This window comes from Protopterus annectens, chromosome 9.part0, assembly GCF_019279795.1.
Source record: "Protopterus annectens isolate FY-2018-M chromosome 9.part0, PAN1.0, whole genome shotgun sequence".
NCBI lineage: Eukaryota > Metazoa > Chordata > Ceratodontiformes > Protopteridae > Protopterus > Protopterus annectens.
In genome coordinates this window covers 1,632,204,064-1,632,226,899 of record NC_056743.1, presented here as the reverse complement: position 1 = coordinate 1,632,226,899, position 22,836 = coordinate 1,632,204,064, and positions in this window count along the sequence as shown.

Here is a 22,836-nt window from a genome sequence, read left to right as displayed (position 1 = left end):
TATCATTCATCCAGTCATTAACCATAGTGGGCTGCCTTGTATTTGAAAAGTTAACAATGTTTACAAAAAACCACATTACTGTTGGAACTGGTAAGTCTGTTTTACTGCTGCAATATCAGTATCTACAGGAAAAATCTTATTACTGGCATCTGGTCCTTGCAAAAGAAAATGGACAGATTTCTTTAAGGTCTTGGCTGTAGCAATTACATTTAACATGATAGGTGTATTAAGTGTCTGAACTAATTTTAAATGAAACTCAAAATAGCAATGTAACACTGTGCATTTTTGCACTTATATAAAATTAATTTTAACTGTTGAACTTTTTACATTTTGTCTCGTGACCCTTAGATATTAACATACTGTACTGTGAGTGAGCGTCCACTCACTGTGTCACCATAACCATTTCTTTAGCAGATGTCATTTAACTTTTCAGTAGTAATGAATGTTGCAAGAATTTATTATTACTATCTACAATTTTTGGGATAAATAGTAAAACTGTAAATGCATTAAATGGGTAGCACTGCCTTTAATTCAGTTTGCTAGGCTGGCTGTAATCTGAGTTGAGGTGCTTTGGCAGACTGCCATTTCTGTAGGAAACATATACAGTCTCAAACTGATTACATAATGTACTCTTTAACTGCGGTCGAGTGGCGTTCAAAAGAAATGCGTAGAATGGGCTTGCCTTTGTTGAAGGTTGGACGTCGAGCTGGCAACTGCAAAAATATCTGCTGCCAATCGTTAGCGGACCAGAGTTCTGCTGTGTCGACCCCTAACCGGGAAAACCAGAAAAAAGAACAACTCCTCCTTTATACATAGGATTTGATTTTTTAACTGTGCCGTCACATTTACAATGTAGCACTGACTTTAAATTTTACATTCTCTAAACTAGCAAACAGTATTTTGTCTCTGTCTATATTACGATATTGTTTATACATTGCAGCACTTTAATAAAAAAACTCTTAACTAATGACTGCTAAACAAAGCAAAAATACAAAAAAAAAATAAATTTGCCAAACTGTAATTGCAAACCCTTTATTCTGGTAATTAATCTGACTGTTAGTTCTGATATACGTACTTTACAAGACACAGAGGTATATGGTTACCCTTTTTTCCTAAACTGGCCACACCCAATATGTCTTTCTGAGCACTTTATGTCTGTATATGGTTACCCTTTTTTCCTAACTGGCCACAACCGATATGTCTTTCTGAGCACTTTATGTCTGTCTGAGCACTTCAGCTGCATCAGCTGAACTGGAATTTATTTTATTTTTAACCCATAAATCTGCATGTTCTTGTCATAACCAATTATTTAAAATCTGTACATTTGCACAAATCTTATTCCTGAAATCTAAACCAGCATATATACCTAGTACATCTTTGACCTTTTAAATCTTGACAATTCTTCATTTGTATATTTTAAAGATTTATGTGTAACTGAAGTTGATTTGGGCATAAACAATGAAATATTGTCATCTATTTTAACCTTAAATGCCAGATTAATGCTCTGATCTTAACGGATATCTATGGAATGCATTCTTTTACTTAGCACTGAAGTGTGTTCTTCAGTTATACTGGAATATACTTTATTTAAATCTGCACTCTGATTCCTCTTATTTCCCTTCAGTGAAAACATTGCACTTGATTCTGAAAATAAGAAACTGGAGGAATGAATGTGAACTTGAGACATTGTCTGCATGTTATGTATGTTGACTGTGTTAATATCTGCATGTCTAATACTGCAACATGTCTGTATTTTGAATAACATGTATCACAATCTGAACATTTGTATGTGAAACTGTACTACAACTGGAATTCTTATGTTGAATTGCATGTGCTGAAGTATTTACACAAGAATTAATTAAAGTCTAAACTCGTAGTGACAGATGCTGACTTATAAACTTGCTTCTGTCATTTAACCCTTTTGTGTTTAGAAACATTTAACATTTTTAAACTAATAACCTTTAACTTTAAGAGAACATTTTTAAATATCCTTTAACTTTAAGAGAACATTTTTAAACTTAAACTAAAGATTTACTTATGTTTTAACTGTAGTAGTATTACTTGACATGTTTACATGCAAATTACTTTAACTGATTAATTGAAACTTTTTTGAGCTGTTAACTAAAAGGTGCATATAAAATCTTACATAACTTTATGGTCTTAGAAGAATGTGAGCCATTGTTTGTAGCTTATTAACCTTTTTCTTGCTTTCTGGCTATGTGACATTACACCAGAAACAAAGGTTTGTAGAAATATCTGATATCTGGATAATCCCTGGGATTCAATAAACTCTGTGCAGAAATAGCACTATTCCTGCATGGAGTGGTTTGTGTCTGTATAGATCAGCAGTGTGTCTTGCATATTCATGAAGGCGTGCTGCTGTTTAACCTACATGGACATGAACCGTGAACGAGTGCAGGGGTGCATGTTCAAGTAGTGCACAGACATTAAACACACCACCTGCACTCAGAAAGTGCTGTACGGCACTTTCTAATAGGATCTGGCATAATATTAGAGAATTACTCTAATATTATGTCAGCATTTCAGTGTCCGCAGACACTGAAATGAAATAAATGATCATGTTAGTGTCCATGGACACTTAAATACACACAGCAGCAGGAAAGCAATGCAGGGGGTGTGTGACAGGTTCTGTGACATACCCCCTGCATTGTAAAAGTGCCGTATGACACCTCTGCAACCTGCTAAAGCAGGAAATGTGTACAAATGCACAAATAACGGGAGATAAATCCCTGAAAAGGGACACATCATACATATTGCCCTCACAAACCTAGAAATTTGAAAGCATGTCATGTATTAGCATGAATTACTGAAAGATAGAAGCCTGAAAGCAAATGTATGCCAATATTCCCTGACAGCAGTCCATGTGGACAAAGGCACAAATAATGTGGGGGAAAAAACAATAAAAATAAGGACACTTTTGAAAAATTGCCTGCACACACTTAGAAAGTTGATAGAAAACAGGATATGTATTAGCAGGCATCTCTGAAGGACAGAAGCCTGAAAGCCAAATGTATGCCATTATTTCCCAGTTGCAGTCCTCAATGACTTGTCATAACACCAGAATACTCACTTATAGAATATAATATAATTTCTAGGCTAAGGAATGTTTAAGCATAGCTAAGCAGGTGTGTGCATTATGGCAATCCACTTACCATAGCTTAAACATCCCATAGGTGATAAATACAAATATATAGGTGAAATTTCCAAGCCAAGATAGTGTAGTGGTTAGAGTCCTGGCGTTATATGCAGGTGTTCACCATTGCAGTAGCCAGACAGGCAACTTATTTTTATATCGGAAAGTAGTGTGAAAATTATTTTTGTAAATGTAAATTATGAGGCAACTGTTTTTTGTCAACCAGGGTAGTGTAGCTGGTGTACAATGCAAGTCTGAGTGTATATAACATGTAAAACCACCCACGTACATACAAGTGCCCCACACAGTATAGTCACACCCCTTTCCAATGTAAGGAGAGCACATAGAGGGATGTCATGTAAAGTACATCATATATACTTAATAAATGAAGTCAGTCCTCTGATATATTTAAAAAATTAAAAGTGAGCAGTGGTTAGCAATGCTCAGCTATGCTTAGGAAGTGTAACCATTGCTAAGACATGAATGCTAAGCAGCAGGTAGCTCAGCTAAGTGGATTTCCACACTGTTAAACACTGCTCAACAAGTTCCCTTTTAAGCAGTGTTAAAACTGGCTTAGCGGATTTGCGCACTGCTTAGCAGAGCTTAACCTTTTCAAAATGGTCCAATGATAACAAAGGGTAAGAATATTGCTCTATCTAAATGGTGCAGGTGGGAATACAGCCATAACCTATTATAGTCCATCTGTGCAGATACAATGGCTAGTGTAGGAGAGGGAGTGTGCTTTCAGGCACAATGCTGGAGCAGGGTCATGGTTGAACTCCTAGTTAAAAACCATGAGGAGACACTGCTGCAGGGCCAGTACCAGGGCTCCGAATACAAAGTGGAGACCTGGGCCAGTCTCGCACATGACCTCATCAATGCTACAGGCATCCCCCATAGGTTCATATGTAGGTAAAAGGCTATCGGCCCTGGGGCCTATATAAGCCTAGCCAAAAAAGGTTCCCTGGCTTTTGCCACCCAAGAAAATTATTTTCCTCCCTGTCAAGCAGTGCCACAGAAGTGATCCCTGGGGTGAATTTTCTATTTCCCATCCAGTCGTCAAGACTTTTCTTAAAAAGGACCAATGAGGAGCTTTGCTTGACATGAATGGGTAGTTTGTTCCAGAGTATAAGAATTCTCTGGGACAGGAATCTATCCCTCCAGCATGTTCAGTTTATTGTGGTAACAAGGTTTAAGTCCCTGGAGTGTGTGGCTCGGAGAGATTGGGATTTCTTTAAGTGTAGCCTGTCCAATAGCTCTGGGTTTGACATAGCTTTGCATGTTAGGCAAAGATCGCCTCTGAGTAGGAAATATGTGACGGAGTAGAGCTGGAGTTTTTTTAAACAGTCTGTGTATGGCATCTGTTTAAGGCCAGTAATCCTCTTAGTGAGGTATTTCTGTGGCCTTTCCAGTTGTTGTAGGTGTCTTGTGTGATACATGCAAAATAGGGCATTGTACTCTATAATGGGTCTGATGAGGGATGAGTATATCCATGAGTCAGCCAGTAGGACAATATAGGTCTATGATCGCTTTGAAAACTTTAGTATGTGTCCCAAAATTTGTGACGTATGCCCGTGTAACACCACCCTCAAGTTTGAGTGCCTATAAGAAAGAAAATCTTCTTTCTCTCTGTCAACTCAGCCAGTCTTAGCCTTATGATACATGAGCTCATAGGTTCATAGGTGTGTACCAGGCTAATGGCCCTGGAGCTTTTACAAGCCTAGCCCATAGAAGTGCCATTATATCCTCTACAGACAAACTTGTGTTTTGACTACAAACAGCACTACTGATAATCAAAAATGTGCGAGCAAATCAACTTTACTGCAAGGAACTGTGATTTTGGAATGTTGTTACACATGTGCCTTCAATAGCACGTGGTGACTTGGAGAATATTTGTGGTCAATGGTTTCCTAAACAAAGTAGTAGATAGACCACACCATTGGGTTCTATAAGGACCATCACATCAAAAAATGAAACATGTGGTTGGTCAAAACTAACTATAAAGTGTATGCCCCACCAAGGTAATAACATCTGATGTCCAAATCATCCAGACATGATGAGAAATCTGTTCTACATATCCATTTTAAAGAAATAAATTATAAGTAGAATCATATAACTCTTACAAGTAGCCCATAAAGAGACCTCCATAGATGGATAAATGACATCCCTATTGAGGGTCCTTGGAGATGTAAGATACACTGGTCACTAAAATAAAATGAATTTATATTTAATATCAAATATATGATCTTTATGATGTTTTTGCATATGAAGTGTGTGTGTGTGTGTGTGTGTGTGTGTGTGTGTGTGTGTGTGTGTGTGTGTGTGTGTGTGTGTGTGTGTTTATGTGCACGTGTGTGTGTGTGTGTGTGTGTGTGTGTGTGTGTGTGTATGTGTGTGTGAGTGATCATTTTTTTTTTCATAATTGGTTCATAGGTAAATAGCAGGCTAACTGCCCTGAAAGGCTATTTTGAGTCTAGCCAATTACATCAGGTTAGAATTGAAGCCTGTACTTTGTGCCTATGAGGTGACAACCATAACCCAAATCTGTTTTGTGGGGTTAATTGGAACATCCATGCATGCTGTTATAACTAATCTTGAAATGTGTTGTTAATGACTAACCAACATAGAGCATTTGGGAAGGCAGATCCCAGTGGATCCGCCTGTCCCACCTCATCTGGCCATGGCACCAGGCCCAGCACGTCTTGGACTCAACCCGGATCTCCCTTATCTGCTGGTCCTGCACCACCTTCGGGTTTGGTGTGCAGCACCCTTCGATCTGAATTTGGAGAGCACCTGTGCCAGATGGATAGCCACCTGGCGCACCTCAAGGGCAGGCCACCCCATCTGTCCAACCCACAGCACAGACACATTTGGGGCTTTAAAGGTGCAGTGGTGAGTGCCCATGGGTGGGGATCTCAGTCCCACTGTAACCATATGGGGGCCCATGGGCTTCGGATTCCCAACCACCCTCCCCATCAAATGTGTTTACCCCCTCATGTGTCATATACCGCCCCTGTATACTGCCTTGCCTGTTTTGTCTGTCTTTGTACCCAACCTACCTCTCCAGACATACCTACAATCTTTCCCCAACATATCACTCTCACTGTAAAAAACAAGAAAAGGGCATCTATCACCTAAAACAATATCACCCCATACACAGCTGTCCATTTCGCACACATGTCCCCTGGACACATGTAATCCAGTGCAATTGGCTTGACAACACATTTCTGTTGTCCTCATCCCTCTCTCTGGGGTTTGAGTGTCCAAATTCAACTCCAAATTCTGTACAGATGCACAGCTGTTGCTGTATAAGAAATTGACAGCTATGTACCTTCCCTACACCCATTCTGCACAACCCTAGCTATCTTTCACATTGTTTTCCCCTCTGCGTGCCCCTTTTTCACCACTTTCCTATCACCCCTTTTTCTTTTAAAGAAATTAGCATGGGTGTAAGCGTGAGTCAGCTGGAGTAAGTGAGTTTGCTCAATGCTAAGTGAATCCAACACGGATAAAGCATCTGTGCGGTTAACCATGTGTTGGTATCGCTTAGCGTCACTCAAACCCAAGCAAACCTGCTTACAGCTGCTTAAAACTGATTTAATCACTCTGTTTCCATCAGCCACTGTTCTGTCTAGCAACAAAATTATCAGCCCTGCCAAGTCTCAAACCCAGGACCCTATACAAAATATTCAGAGCAATAAGGACAGCTGATGCTTTTTCAAACATATCATGAGGATGAGTCATTCAGCAGCAGGGAAAAGATTCTGTAGAGTCCATCAGGTTTTGTATGTATACATATGTATGGAGATGCATATATATATATGTATATATATATATATATATATATATATATATATATATATATATATATATATACTCATACATATATACATAGATACATATACACACATATTTATATATCTATATATATATATATATATATATATATATGGAAAATATATGCATAATATAAATAGACATACAAATATAAAGTATATATATATATATATATATATATATATATATATATATACATATATGTATATATATTTATATATATATATATATATATATATATATATATATATATATATATATATATATATATAGTCATAACATGTAGTGGAGTCATACCTCAGAACCATACCTCTCAACCTCTTAGTGCAAGAAGTCAGGCCAGAGGCTGTCCAAATGGAGGGGCAATGGGCCAAAACTAGGGACATATTTTATATATTGCTCTTTTAAATGTAGAATGTTGGCAGAGTGACAAGGTTTGTTTCAGCATACGTTCTGAAGGATGCAAGTTCTGAAACTGAAATGTATGTCATCATTTACTGACAGAAATCCTGAGATCATCACAGTGATTTACCCGAGAAATAAAAATAATGAATCTGTGAAACAGACCAGAAATATGAACAATAAACCTGGACATCCTGAAACGATCCGACCAGTCGAGCGGTGTGCTCAGAACCCTTTAGTGCAACGGATCTGGACCAAGCCTGACAAAGTGGGTGGAGAAAGCCATGAAAATAGGGGGATTCACTAGAGAATCTCGAGATATCGAAATCATGGATGTCAGTATCTCGAGACTAAAACAGAAAATTCCAGAAATGTCGGCAGTTCAAAAGTGCACCATTTGCAAAGGTGAAACTGCCAGAGATAGGCTGCTACATAGCAAGCAAGCGGTTATTTACAACCCTGACGTTCACTGCAAGCAAGCGGTTATTTACAACCCTGACCTTTACTACAACCACATACAAACATGGCTGAAAACCTTGCCATTGCTCCTGAATAGATCGGCACAGTGTACAACACAATCAAGTCACAAAAGGGACAACCTGCACTACTGTTGGATGGGTATGTCTTAAATCGGGAGAAAGTAAACAAGGAGAAAACGCACTGGTGCTGCAAATGGAAATGGTCTCAGAAGTGTAAAGGTAGGGCTATCATGCAGTGTGTGCCCAAGGGGGAAATGCTGCTGAAAACAGTAGGGCATAACCATAGTGGGGACCCCTCCAAAATTAAATGGTACCATATGTGTGCTACTTTAAAGCTGAAATCTGAGTTATCCCACAACATGCCATGTGTAATTGTTGATGATGCCCTGGCATCGACATCCAGCAATATAGTGCCTAACCTACCATATCAGAAGGCACTGTTGCAACAAGTGGGGAGGGTGAGAAGGAAGCAGGCTAAAGTACAGGTGCCAGTGTCAATACATTGCAGGAGATTAATTAGCTGAATTTTCCACAAAGTCTGGACCATTTGTTAGTAAGAGAATGAGTGACAGCAGTACAGACACAGTGGTAGTGGTGTTCGCAACAGTACAGAACTTAACAGATCTTAGTACAGCCACTATATGGTTAATGGATGGCATGTTCTTCCATAAAGGGATCATATGTCACCAGCTTTACAGTATACATGGCTTGGTTAAGTATGGCGGATTCAATTGGTCTGTACCGTTACTCTTCTGTTTAATGAGCAAGAAGTCCTTTAAAGCCCATAAGTATATGTAGCACTGTGTGTTGGAATTAATGGTAGAACATGGCTGTGGAACAAAGTTGAAGTACGTGTTAATGGACTTTGAGGTAGCTGCCATCAAGAGCATCAAAGGGAACCTACAAGGTGCGACATCCAAAGGGTGTCTCTTCCATTTTGGCCAGAATATCTGGCGTAAAGTACAGCAGCTAGCGTTAGCACATAGGTATAATACTGACTTGTCATGCCAGTTGGCAGTTAAGTCACTTGTTGCCCTAGCATTCTTACCAGAGGAGGAGGTGATACCGGCATTCAATCTGTTGAGGGACTCATTTCCTTCTGAGGGGAAAGGCCTCTTGAGGTACTTTGGGGACTGGTATGTGTTTGGTAAGTCTCATAAATTTGCTACGAGAACAACAACATGCTGTAGATTCCCCCCCACTCTTTCCCATAATGTTTTGGAATGTGCATGCTTTGAATGCTGTCTTCCTTCCACGAACACAGAGCAGTGTTGAAGCGTAGCACTGCAGACTGAAATCACTGTTGGGAAGCTGACCCACCAACCTGTGTGTATTGATGCATGTGTTAGCAAGAGAGCAGGACAGGGTAGAGGAGTTACGGGCACGTATGTCGTGTGGCTGTCCGCCTTCTCCAAAGCACAGGCATGTAGTTAAACATCACGGGCAGTTTGAAAATGTGCTGCAGAACAGGGTAACGTATGGCTGTTTGGACTTTCTCACAGCAATAGCTTGGCTTCTGAAGGTGTAACTATTGCAATAGCTCGGCATCTGCCAGTGTGTTTATTCTATTGTCACTATGGGGTTAGTTTTGGGGATATTTGGATTGTACACTGTGTACATGTTGCATTTGGGGTGCTTCTGTCATACTGCGGTTGGAGGATGTCATACTTGGGTGTTGACTGGATTACTGGAACTGTGATTGCTTGGATTAAGGTGTTTACTAGATTACTGGACCGTAAATGTTTGAAATATAGGCACGTCTTTTTTTCGACATTCTGATATCTGAGCTTCTGTTTTCAGATATTAGAGTGTCGAGTATTACAGTCCCGGCCTTGTAATTGATGGTTAATAGGGTATCTGGCCTTGTAAGTGTCGGTTATTAGGGAGTTGGGTATTACAGTCTCACCCTTTTAAGTGTCGGTTATTCGAAACTTGGCCTTTTCCATTATCGGCATTTTGGTGTTTTGCCGTTTTAGTTTCAGGATACCAAAATTTGAGATTTCAGTATCTCGAGATTCTCTAGTGAATCCAAATAGGGACATATCTGAAATACTGTAGTAGATAAGATGACACAGTTGCTGCAGTAACATTGTTTGTCCTAAAATATATTGACTGAAATAGCACAACTCCAACACTCAATAACTTCTCACTAGTTAGTGACTTAAATCCTCACATCATCCCACTGATGTGTCAGAAATAATGGGTTCCAGGCAAAAGTACATCCTACAAATATCAGGACATAACATCACATTAGGGAAAATGAACTCAGTTGCTAAGCATGTCACCAAGCACCATCCAAACTTCACTTAGACTGACAACAACACTAACCTAAATCCACTATGAGGAATTACACATGTATTTGCAAATATATCAGGCACGACAGGGATGTAAAAGCACTGAAAAACAGACATCAGTGTGAAAGTGCATACCCTCAACCAATTTCACCACAGTCACAGTGACATACCAGTAAGCCAAATGAACAGTAGAGTATAAGGACTGTGTGAACCAAAACATCTCATCATGTTTGCCAGTCACACACTACCCCTACATATACTGGCCCAATTCACACTGTAGCATGATGTCTGACCATGATATGGGACATGTCTCAGTCTGCCCCTACAAACATATACAGCTGATAGATCACCAGAAACTGGAGCAGCATGCACTGTCAGATAAAAAAGGAGCTATAACGCATACATCTACCCCCCCTTCCTACATGGCCAAATAACATTGACACACTACACCGCTACACAATCCTGACAGTCTGCCAACAACTGCCAGAAATACACAGACCTCTCAACTGTTCAGAATCCCACAGAATGTCCAGGCTTTGTCCTCATATATTAGGCCTCTTACAGATAACATGTCCGGCATTCTGAGATACCTCTGGGATGGTATCAGGAATAAAGGCACTAAATAATGATATACCTTACCTATCAACCTCTTACTATATGACATCTGGACAAAGTCTAACATGCTTGGGGGACAGAGGCCCAAAAACAGGGCATATGTGAAATATTGATGTTATAAACTGAGACAGTTGCTGTTGTAATAGGGTTTGTTGTAACATATCTTTTCTGAGGGATATGAAGTCAGAAACACAAATGGATGATACCATTTACTGACTGCAATCCCCACAGTATGCCACTGATTTTCCAAAGACAAAAAATGTCTGAGGAACACACCAAACATGAGAGTCCAAAATCTGGCCATTCTGCGGTAGCCCTAAAGTGGAGAGTTATGTCAACCACATAACACTGTCAGACTTAAAATCACACAGAAAAGCCATGCCCACACAAACCCTGTTAAACTAGCATTACTCCAACTGTATAACAGCAACACTTACACTCTGTCCCGATGTCTGGAACATTCTCCCCCCAGTTTGTTTGGCTGTCTCCACAGCTTTTGTTGTAAGAGGTATTTCCAACTACCCCCTGTGATGCTGTTGTTCACATACCTCCATGAAGTCCTCCTCACAGGCAAGGAAAAGGGGCAATGCCAACATGAAGTACTCAATTATAGGAGTGTGTTGTCATGCCATTGGCTATAAGAATAACAACACAGCTGTTCTGCATGCAATTAGCAAGTGGGGGCACCAACTGGGTGCATAGGCCATCAGCTGCTCATGGGCATTACCTACAAAAGGCAAGCTGCTGCCTATGCAAAACAGATGTATAGTCTACATCTGGGAGAGAGAGAGAGAAACAGACAGACAAACAAACCAAACAGCACATATTAGAATCCAACCAACCATACTTGGGGAAAAAAGGTATGTCAAACAAGTAAGCATGCAATGGAATGCAGTATGGGGTATGTAATAATGGGAAATAGGAAGTTCAACAGGTATGTCTCAACAAGACTTACTGTACTGATATATTTCTGATCAGTGCCTATGGCCATAGCATCTGGGTCTGTCTGCAGTGACATAGATCACAGCTCAGGCCCCTAAGTCACTCCAGGAAAGGATGGCTCACATATGACTACTACTAGAGTGTGTATTGAACAATACTGACTTACACTGCTAAGCCAGCTACTGGGATGTCATAGATATCCATATGTTTATTGTGAATACAACTATGATATATATGTTTGTCTCAGAAATGTGAGAGACCTATACAGGGTATTTGGATAGCAAACTATTGTTGCAGATGTGTGTGTTGAACTGCATGTGATATACCATTCAACTGTCCAGTGTTATGCACACTGACCATATGTGTACCTCATATTTGTAGTCCTTTACTCATACAGTTGTGTTATGTCTGGCAAATCATTGGCAACCTGTGAAGACTGACATTACAACATCTCCTTCTCTTTTCTTTTGCTGTTCCCATTAGAGGTCACCACAGCGGATCATCTGTCTCCATTCATTCCTGTCCTCTGCATCTTGCTCTGTTACACCAACCACCTACATGTCCTCTATCACCACATCCATATAACTTATCTTAGGCCTTCATCTTTTCCTCTTACCTCCCAGCTTCATCCTTACCATCCTTTTTCCAATACGCTCAGCATCCCTCCTAAGCACATGTCCAAACCAACATAATCCTGCTACTCTCTGGCTTGGTCTCCAAACCGTCCAATCTGGGCTGACCCTCTAACATACATATTCCTAATCCTGTCCACCCTCGTCACACACAGTGCAAATCTTAACATCTTTAACTCTGCCGCGTTCAGCTCTGACTCCTGCCTTTTTGTCAATGCCACTATCTCCAACCCATATAACATAGCTGGTCTCACTACCCTCTTGTAGACCTTCCCTCTCACTCATAATGGTACTCGTCTGTCACAAATTACTCCTGACACTCTTCTCCACCCTCCCCATCCTACCAGTACTCTCCTTCATCTCTCCCCACACTCATCATTACTCTGAACTGTTGATCCCAAGTATTTAAACTCATCCACCTTTGAAAACTCTACTCCCTGCATCCTCACCGTTCTTCTATTCTCCCTCCCATTCACACACATATATTCTGTCTGAGTCCTGAGGATCATCATTCCTCCCCTCTCTAGAGCATATCTCCACCTCTACAGGGACTACTCAACCTGTTCTCTACTCTCACTACAGATTACAGTGTCATCTGCAAACATCACAGTCAGTGAGGACTCCTGTCTGATCTTGTTTGTCAACCTATACATCACCACTGCAAATAAGAAAGGGCTGATCCATTATGCAATCCCACCTCCATCTTAAATGCACCTGTCACTCCCACCACAGAACTCACTGCTGTCATACTACCCTTGTACATATCCTGTAGCACTCTTACAGATCCCTTCACCACTCCTGACTTCCTCATACAATATTTCAACTCCACTCCAGGCACCCTGTCATATGCTTTCTCGAAGTCCACAAAGACACAATGCAACTCCTTCTGACCTTCTCTGTACTTCTCCATCAACAGCCTTAGAGCAAACATCACATCTGTACTGCTCTTTCCTGGCATGAAACCATACTGCTGAACACTAATACTCACCTCCCTTCTTAACCTAGCTTCTACTAATCTTTCTCATAACTTCATGCTGTGACCGATCAATGTTATCTCTCTGTAGTTACTTCAGCTCTGCACATAACCCTTATTCTTATAATTGGTACCAAAACACTTTTTCTCCACTCCTCACATATCCTCTCAGCTTCCAAGATTACATTAAACAATCTGATTAAAAAGACCACTACCATTTCTCCTAAACACCTCCATGCTTCCAAGGGTATGTCATGTGGACCAACAGCCTTTCCATTCTTAATCCTCTTAATAGCTATCCTTACTTCCTCCTTGCTAATCCGTTGTACTTCCTGATTCACCATACCCACATCATCCAACCTTCTCTCTCTCTCTCTCTCTCTCCTCCTCTCTCATTCTCTTCATTCAACAGCCCCTCAAAGTACACTTTCCATCTGCTCAGCACACTCTCCTCACTTGTGAGTATGTTTTCTCATTATCCTTTATCACCCTTATCTGCTGCACATCCTTCCTAGCTCAGTCCCTCTGTCTAGCCAATCAGTACAGGTCCTATTCTCCATCCTTAGTGTCCAACCTTTCATACAACCTTTCATATGCCTCATCTTTAGCCTTCACCACCTCTCTTTGCCATGCACCTCATCTCTTTATACTCTTGTCTACTTTTTTCTTCTCTCCGATAATCCCACTTCTTCTTCCCCAACCTCATTCTCTGTATACTCCCCTGTACTTCCTCATTCCACCACCAGGTCTCCTTGTCCTCCTTCCTCTGTCCAGATGTGACACCAAGCACCTTTCTAGTCATCTCCCTTACTAGCTCTGCTCTAGTTACCCAGATATTCGGTAACTCTTCACTGCCACCGACTGCCTGTCTTAACTCTTCCATGAACTCAACCTCACAATCACCCTTTTTCAGTTTCCACCATGTGATCTTTGGTGCTGCCCTTACACTCCTCCTCCTCTTCTTGATCACCACTGTCATCCCAAAGACCAACATTTCATGCTGCCTACACTTTCCCCTGTCACCACTTTACAGTCTCCAATCTCCTTCAAACAGACCCTTCTGCATAGGAGAGAATCCACCTGTGTGCATCTTCCTCCACTCTTCTATGCCAGCCTATGCTCCTCTGTCTTGTTAAATTACGTATTAACCATAGCCATGTCAATCCTTTTTGCAAACATCACCACCATCTCGCCTTCTGCATTCCTTTGCTTAACAATATACCTACCCATCACGTCCACACCCCCTCTGTTCCCTTCACCAACATGCCCATTGAAATGCCCATTGAAATCTGCTCCAATCATCACTCTCTCACCCTTGGGTACACACATCACCACTTCATCCAACTCACTTTAAAGTTTTTGTGTCTCATGTGTCACACATGCAACTAGCGAAGCATATGCACTTATAACAGTCATCATTACACCATCAATTTCCAGCTTCATAAGCATCACTCTATCTGATACTCTTTTCCCCTCCAAAAACACTCTTGGCATACTGTTCCTTCAGGATAATCCCTACACCTTTTCTCCTCCCATCCACATGATGACAGAACTATTTGGACCCAACTCTGATACACCTAGCCTTACCCCCCTTCCATCTGGTCTCTTGCACACACAATATTTCAACCTTCCTTCTGTCCATCATATCAGCTAGTTCTGTCCCCATACCAGTCATACTGCCAACATTAAAAGATCCTACCCTCACTACCACACTCCTAGCCTTTCTCCTCTCTTCCTGCCATATGAGCATTGGATATCCTCCAGGGTATGTCTGTGAATACAAAGGATATTGTGCTATCAAATGACTTGTGTGTTACAGCAATATGAAGAAAGTGTCACTAATTTTGGCACATTGCCCCCCATGTATATGTGGCGTCCTCCAGATATCCTGCTCTAACAAGTTGACAGGAATGACCGAGCAGCAAGAGTGTAAATGCAGTGTGCCATACTGACATAGAACAGAAAGGTATACCAGGTATTACCTGTGTACATGTATGTATGAGTAGGTGTACCTGGCTGCCTCATAACAACAGACATGGGATGCAAAACAGCAGGTAAATAAGCTCTACATGTTGTACACAAGTGTAATCTTAGTATCTGTGCATCCAACAGAGTTAGCTTTCTACAGCTACTGGTTACTGCATTGCCCTGACACAGACATGGGTACTAGAATAAGCATGATTATCAGATTGAAATTGGAGAGGTGTCCAACTGTGTTATGACCTTTGGTCTATATCAGAACATCGATGTATTAAAACTTCGAATGTTCTGATATCGAACACTATTCAGTGAACACTAAGAATAGCGAAGCTGCAGAACACTGAATTCTTTCCTTGGGAAAGAATTTGGTTGGCCATTTGTGTGGCTTTGTTATTCTTAGTGCTGTGGTGGAACATTACGGGTTGTGTTTAGGTAAGTGTGCGATTGTTTGTACGTTGGGCTTAGGGGCGGGTTAAGTGAGTTAGGGTTAGGGCATGAGTTAGGCATGTGTGCGACAATGACAGACTTTAGGGTTGGGGCGGTATAAGTGAGTTAGGGTTATGGCGCAGGTTAGGTGAGTGTGCGATAGTAATGGACCTTAGGGTTAGGGTTTGGGTTAAGGTAAGTGGGTAGATAGTAGTGTATGTTCAGTTTAGTGTAGCATTAGATGTAGGACTTTAAGTGTATGTGTGTGGTTGCTGTTTGTTTGATGTGCTTGTGTTGTGTGTATGTGTTTCGGAGCAGCAAATTTTTTTCCATTGGAAAAAATTTGCTGTTCTGAATGTTCCATATTTTCATGTTTAGATGTTTTGGGGCCGATGAAATAGCATTCGCTATTTTCATCTTTCGATAACGTGATATAAACGCATGACCTTGTGTCCATGCCTACTACAAACAGCTATATGACCACATACATAGCTGTATGGACTCAGCAATACCTTACTTGTGGAGTAATCCCCTTTGCTGGACAGTAGCAATACACAAACCACATAACTGGTCACTATACTGGCTATACAGGGCAAAGTAGGAACAGGCACCAACTTGGCAGCAAGTCCACCTTTGTCTGAATGAGTATATAAGGTCACAGGTGGATTACTGTAAGGCTAACTATGAGTACAAATTGGACACATCCACCAAGGGCAATCACAAGGCCATCTTCACATATCTGCAATCTCAGAGGCATCAACCCAACCCACTCTGTAATCGTGGTCGATCACACCACATACACACACACCACAGCTATAGCCAACCTACTGCAGGCAGGTTTGGGGCAAGCATCACCCCCTGGATCACCATCAGTATAGGTGGATATGCACAGCACCTGCACCTCTCCCCTTATCATCAGGGAGAAGGTGTATATTGCCTAATCAAAGTCAACAAAAGCTAGTCTCCATGGGACCTGATAACATTTCTGTCTGCATCTTACATGAACTCAGGTATATGCTTCCAGCTCTATTACACACTGTATGCAAGCAAAGCCTGAGCACCATTGACATAAGATCTACAAAAAAGACGGCCACTGTCATCCCTCTACACAAACATGAATAATGATTGGTGGTTTATGCAATGTACTTGCCCTCATTGGAGGGAACATGACATATCAGGACCAGGAGTGCAATGCATGTTCATACTCTGCTGATAGATGACAGGGATGTGATGTGGTTGTAAGTGGTGGTTAATGATAGGCAATATTGATGTGCTGGCTCTGTAAATAACTCTGAGCAATGTCTGAAGTCCTGTGATGTGTTTTCCTGTTTATGTCTTCCAGGTGGCATACAGTGTCAGCCAGCATACACTGCAAAGGAGAATCCAGCTATCACTGATGAAATAATACAGCACCATGTGGTGCTGTTTGGCCGGAGTCAACACAATCTGCTGGAGTGGACTGCCCTGTGGGATGACCTTGTCCACAGAGTGAACATCTTGGGTCACCATGGCCACACATACAATCAGGTCAGGCATCAGGCAACTGACCTGCTACGTCATGCCCAGCAAAGGGCTGCTTCCATGGCCAGGGACTGTACTGCTACAGGTGGGGTTCCAGCAACACAGGCCCCACTTATGGCAACAGAGAAGCTACTCACTAACCTTGGGGTAGCCCCCATACAACAGCCAACACATGAAACACAAGTTGTGGAAGTGGGTGGCACCCAGGCAAAAGGTGAGGGGCATCCAGGTAAGGCCACAGTGGACATCAATTTAATCATGTAGCAGTCATACTGTCTTCAATAGAGTATCAAGATGCATATGTCAGTTCAAATTGCGTTTGTGGGTAGGGTTTAGTAATGCACAAAATGCACATCTATGGTGAGGGACAGCAAATTGTGTACTATCATAGTTTGTACTGTACCTGTGCAGAAACGTTGCATTCATCTTGTACCAATGCCAAATGTGAGTCTGCTGAAAATACCTCTCCCCCACAACTACATAGGTCCCTGTGGTCTGCATGTGGGACAGCAGCCTGAAGCCTGTGAGTATGGGATTTTCCTTTTGTGGCTCACCAGTACCCCAGGCATGTTAAGGTCATGCATGTGACCATGCACACAAATGATACTCTCAGCCATTTTGCAATATCTGCATGATCACTTGTGGTGGGGTTAACTACATTGCATCACAGTGGTCATCACAGGGGCCTACTTGCAGGAGATGTCACATAACTGTAGCATACCTCACAACCTGTCATTGCAAGAAATCTGGACAAAGACTGACAGAATGGGGGGACGAATGCCCAAAACTAGGGACATCTTTTATAAATTAGTGTTATACAGTGCATATAAATGGTGTACACACACCTGTTAGAATGCCAGGTATTTGTGATATACAGAAATGAGACCATAATAAAGCATTTCTGAAGCCTTCTAACCTTTCATGTGACCTATAACCTGTACAATTCAATTGTAAAACAAACAAATCTGTTAGGGGGAACAATTATGACACACAAAAAAACTTACAAGAACTTAGATGCATACGTGTGCAAAGGCTGAAGCTAATATTGTGTTGAAACAGCTTTCGATATTATTACAGCATTACGTCTTCTTAGGTACACACCTGCCATCAATTACAAAGACTCTTTGATTAACAGCAAACAGTGGTCAGCTATCCTACCAGGATTATCTTAAATCTACTCAGTTGACTGCTACAGCAACAGCCATAGTTTTCATACAGCTTATGAAGCAGCAAAGGGACCTCATGTGTGAAAGGTATCAGCCCAGACAAGGGTACACACACATTTACACAGCATTGCATATACCTTGGAACACAGTGAAGACAGTCATCAATTGGTGGTGAAAATATGGGGCAACAGTGACATTGCAAAGAACTGGACATCCCTCCAAATGTGTGGAAAAGACAAGACCCAAACTGGTCAGGGAGGCTGCCAGGAGACCTACAGCAACACTACAGGAGTTGCAGGAATCTTTGGCAAGTACCGGTTGTTTACTATATGTGACAACAATCTCCCGTATTTTCCACGTCTCCCCTATGGGGTAGGTTTGGAAGATGGAAGCCTTCTCACACACAGAACAACATCCAGGTCTGGTGAATTTCTCAAGAAAAATACATCAGGTCTCCCAGTATCATGTAGGGAAATGTGTTATGATATAATGAGACCAAGGTTGCACTTTTTGGCCACAGTACCAAAAGTTTTGTTTGGCACAGGAACAACACTGTGCATCACCAAAAGAACACCATCCCCACGGTGAAGCATGGTGATGGCAGTGTCCTGCTTTGGGGTTGCTGTTCATAAGCTGGAAGTGGGCCTTTAGCCATAGTGGAGGGGATTATAAACAGTTCAAAATACCAGTCTCTTTTGGCCCAAAATCTTCATGTGTCTGCTAGAAAGCTGTGAATGGAGAGGATTTACACCTTTCCACACAACAATAACCCATACCACACATCAAAATCCATAAAAGAATGTCTTCACCAGAAGACAATCAATGTTTTGGAATGGCCCAGCCATAGTCCACACATACATCCGATAGAAAATCTGTAGGGTGCCCTGAAGAGGCCTGTGCAGAAGTGATGCACTCGCAATCTGGCAGAGATCATAGCCAAGGTACAGCTTTATATTTACATTTACCAGGCATGTTTGCATGCAGCAGTGTGGTGGGCACTGTTGTCAGACAGTGTGACCTGGCGTACATACCCCTTATCATAGACAGGTAGCCTTCAGACATGTCACCTCAGTGTTGTGTAGTACCACAAGCTCATACATATGGAACAGGTTACTGGAGTATTGTCAGTGGGTCCCTCACAAGCTTAGCCATTATGTGTCAGCACCTGTTGCCCCTGCCATTTCTTTCCCATACACTCAACCCAGTGCAGCTGATGAGGGCATGCATGGTACTGTGTATGACAGGTTTGTGGTATGTATTCCTGAGTTCACAGGGTGGAAAAGGGAGACAAAATGGTATAGCCTTTGCAAAAACACAATAAAGACTGACACAGGGGATGTGCAAACGGTAACACAAACACAGCTGGCAATAGACATATTCGTAAACCTGCATATCCACTTTAATGTACTATAGTGCTACATACACATGACATGCTCCACATAGATTATATATGTGGGACATAACCCACTACCTCTTACAATACATAATGTTGCGAATGCCTTCATGGATGGTGAGATAACCCACCAGAAATAACAAATTAAGTCATATATTGCTCCTACAAGCCTGGACAAGTGATAAGGTAACAGACATTGTATCAGCATGATGTTTCAGGCAGGTATGATATCTGATACTGGCATGTGTGTCAGTACATTAACTGTGACCTATTTGGCAAAAATATCACATACATGGCCAGTGTTAGGGGACACAGACCACATATGGGTTGTAAACATCCAGATATTCCGTAGACATCTATACAGATGACTGGCATGGCCTGTACAAGTGTTTAACATGCTGCATGTGAGGCAGATGCCATTAACACGCTATATAAAATAATGCCATCGGGAGGTGGTAAACATGTGTGGATGGTACACACATCAAAATGGTATAACCCATACAGGATAAGATTGTCACCCAAACAGTGGCCAGTATTGAAATTAGAACATCATCCTATCTAGTTATTTTTACTACAGTGTTATGCAGTTATCAGATGCACCATCGAGCTTATATGAATTCACCTTGTCCCAAGGTACTTCTAAGGTGAATGACAGCATCAGGCCTTGTAAAGTAGGGTGATGGGAAGTGTACAAGGTGGTACATATACACACACACACACACACACACACACACACACACACACACACACACACACACACACACACACACACACACACACACACCCCTGCCTATCTAGTTTTTTATACTATAGTGTTACGCACTTATCACACGAGCTACAGAGCTTACTGGGCTGATAACTGGCCAAAGGTGCTGATAAGGGGAATGACATCAGCAGGACTGATAAAGTAGGGCACTGGGTGGGAAACATATCAAAATACTTCTTCTTACAAACATGCACTTACACACACACACATACACCCACACACACATTTGCCAAATCTGAGAATAGAACCACTGCCTAATGATTTGTACTATAGTGTTACACAGTTATCACATGCACTACGGAGCTTACTGGGCTGACAACTGGCCAAAGGTGCTGATAAGGGGAATGACATCAGCAGAACTGATAAAGTAAGGCACTTCATGGGAAACTTATCAAAATACTTCTTACAAACATACGCACACACTTATACACCAACACACACATTTGCCAGATCTGAGAGTAGATCCCTTGCCTATCCAGTGATTTTTACCATAGTGTTACACAGTTCTCGTACATGCTACAGAGCTTGTTGGGCTGACAACTGGCCAAAGGTGCTGATAAGGGGAATAACATCAGCAGGACTGATAAAACGGGGCATTGGGAAGTGTTGTGGGTGGGAATGGCCTAAAACTGTTTGACCTACAAACAAACACACACACTTCCTCACTCTCTCTCACACACACACACACACACACACACACACACACACACACACACACACACACACACACACACACACACACACACACACACAGTTGCAGTATTAAGATTAGAATCCCTACCTTTCTAGTTATTTGTACTATAGTGTTACGCAGTTATTGCATGCACTACAGACCTCATAGGGGTGACAGGTGTCCAATGGTACTTCTAAGGTGAATGACAGCAGCAGATCTTGTGAAGTAGGGCAATGTGAAGTCTACTGATGGGAACAGTCTCATAATACTTAGACTTACGGACACACACACACAGGCAGGTGATGTGATATTATAAACCCAACCTCAGTACTATTACACAATGGGGCTCACCTTTTATGCTGGCACGTGCAACTGTTTTATGACTAGTATGCCACTGTCCACAGCAGGACATCACTGTATGCCATTCAGGGTATCCACTGTCTGTCTCTCACTTCTCCACATCTATGTGTGTGTATGCTTGACATATGTTATCTGTTGCATATATATATATATATATATATATATATATATATATATATATATATATATATATTTCTGTGTATTTCATGCAACAGATGCAGATATATCACATATGGGCCACCTACCGCTAGCTGTGGGTAATCCTGTCTGATGTGTGTGTGGGGACATTTAAGGTGTACATTGCTGTCTGTAGGCACAGACATATATACACAATACAGTCATATAGCCCGATGTGGGTTGTAACATGGCCTGTGAAGTGTAGGAGCATGCCCAGTGTGACCTTCTATAGTTAGAGTGTGACTCCATTCCAGAGATAGGTGTACTCCAGTCCAGGGTTTTGTGTGCTACAGCAATACCTCTCAGGAGCACACAGGACTTTCCTTGGGGTACTGGGTTAGTTTAGTAGACATTTTCAGGCATATCTGTAGTCTGACACTGCAATGTATTGCATCATTACCTAGTGCCAGAAATCCTCAGATCATCACAGTGCTTTACCAGAGGAATACTAGTTGTATGATGCATAGACTAATATTGTGAGGGCAGCTATGTACATTCTTGCCCAACAAGGCCATTTTTGAGGTGTGGCTACAGCCAGTTGAGTGATAACAGGCTGTGTAGGCAGTAAGCAACTTGGAAATAAACTGGTTGGGGATCTCTTGCTTGTGTGGTATCTTTCTAACTTGAGATGTCATATCCTTGTGTGGCCATACGTCTCACCTGTACATTTTTTGGCAGGTTGTCCAGGTGTTTCACCAGAGGTTTCATCCTGTCTACGTAAAGTTGTGTTTTTATGGCATGTTAGTTACATATAACTGAAGAGTGATGTTACAAAATAATGACAGACATTACTGTTTCGGACTGCATAACCTTCAGACAATTTCCACTACTGCAAACCCCTCACCCTACCAACTTTCTCAGTATGTAAGGGCGATATTTGCAACACATGCCTGTCATTGTGCCTTTGTTCCACTTTTATTTCTAGCGTTGTCCAAATGTCTTGCTATCAGAGGTTGGGAGTTATGGCTGTGGATACAGAGTGCATTCTACTGTGCAAGCATGTCCATTATATATATGAAAGTAAACATAAGAAAAGAGGATTATCG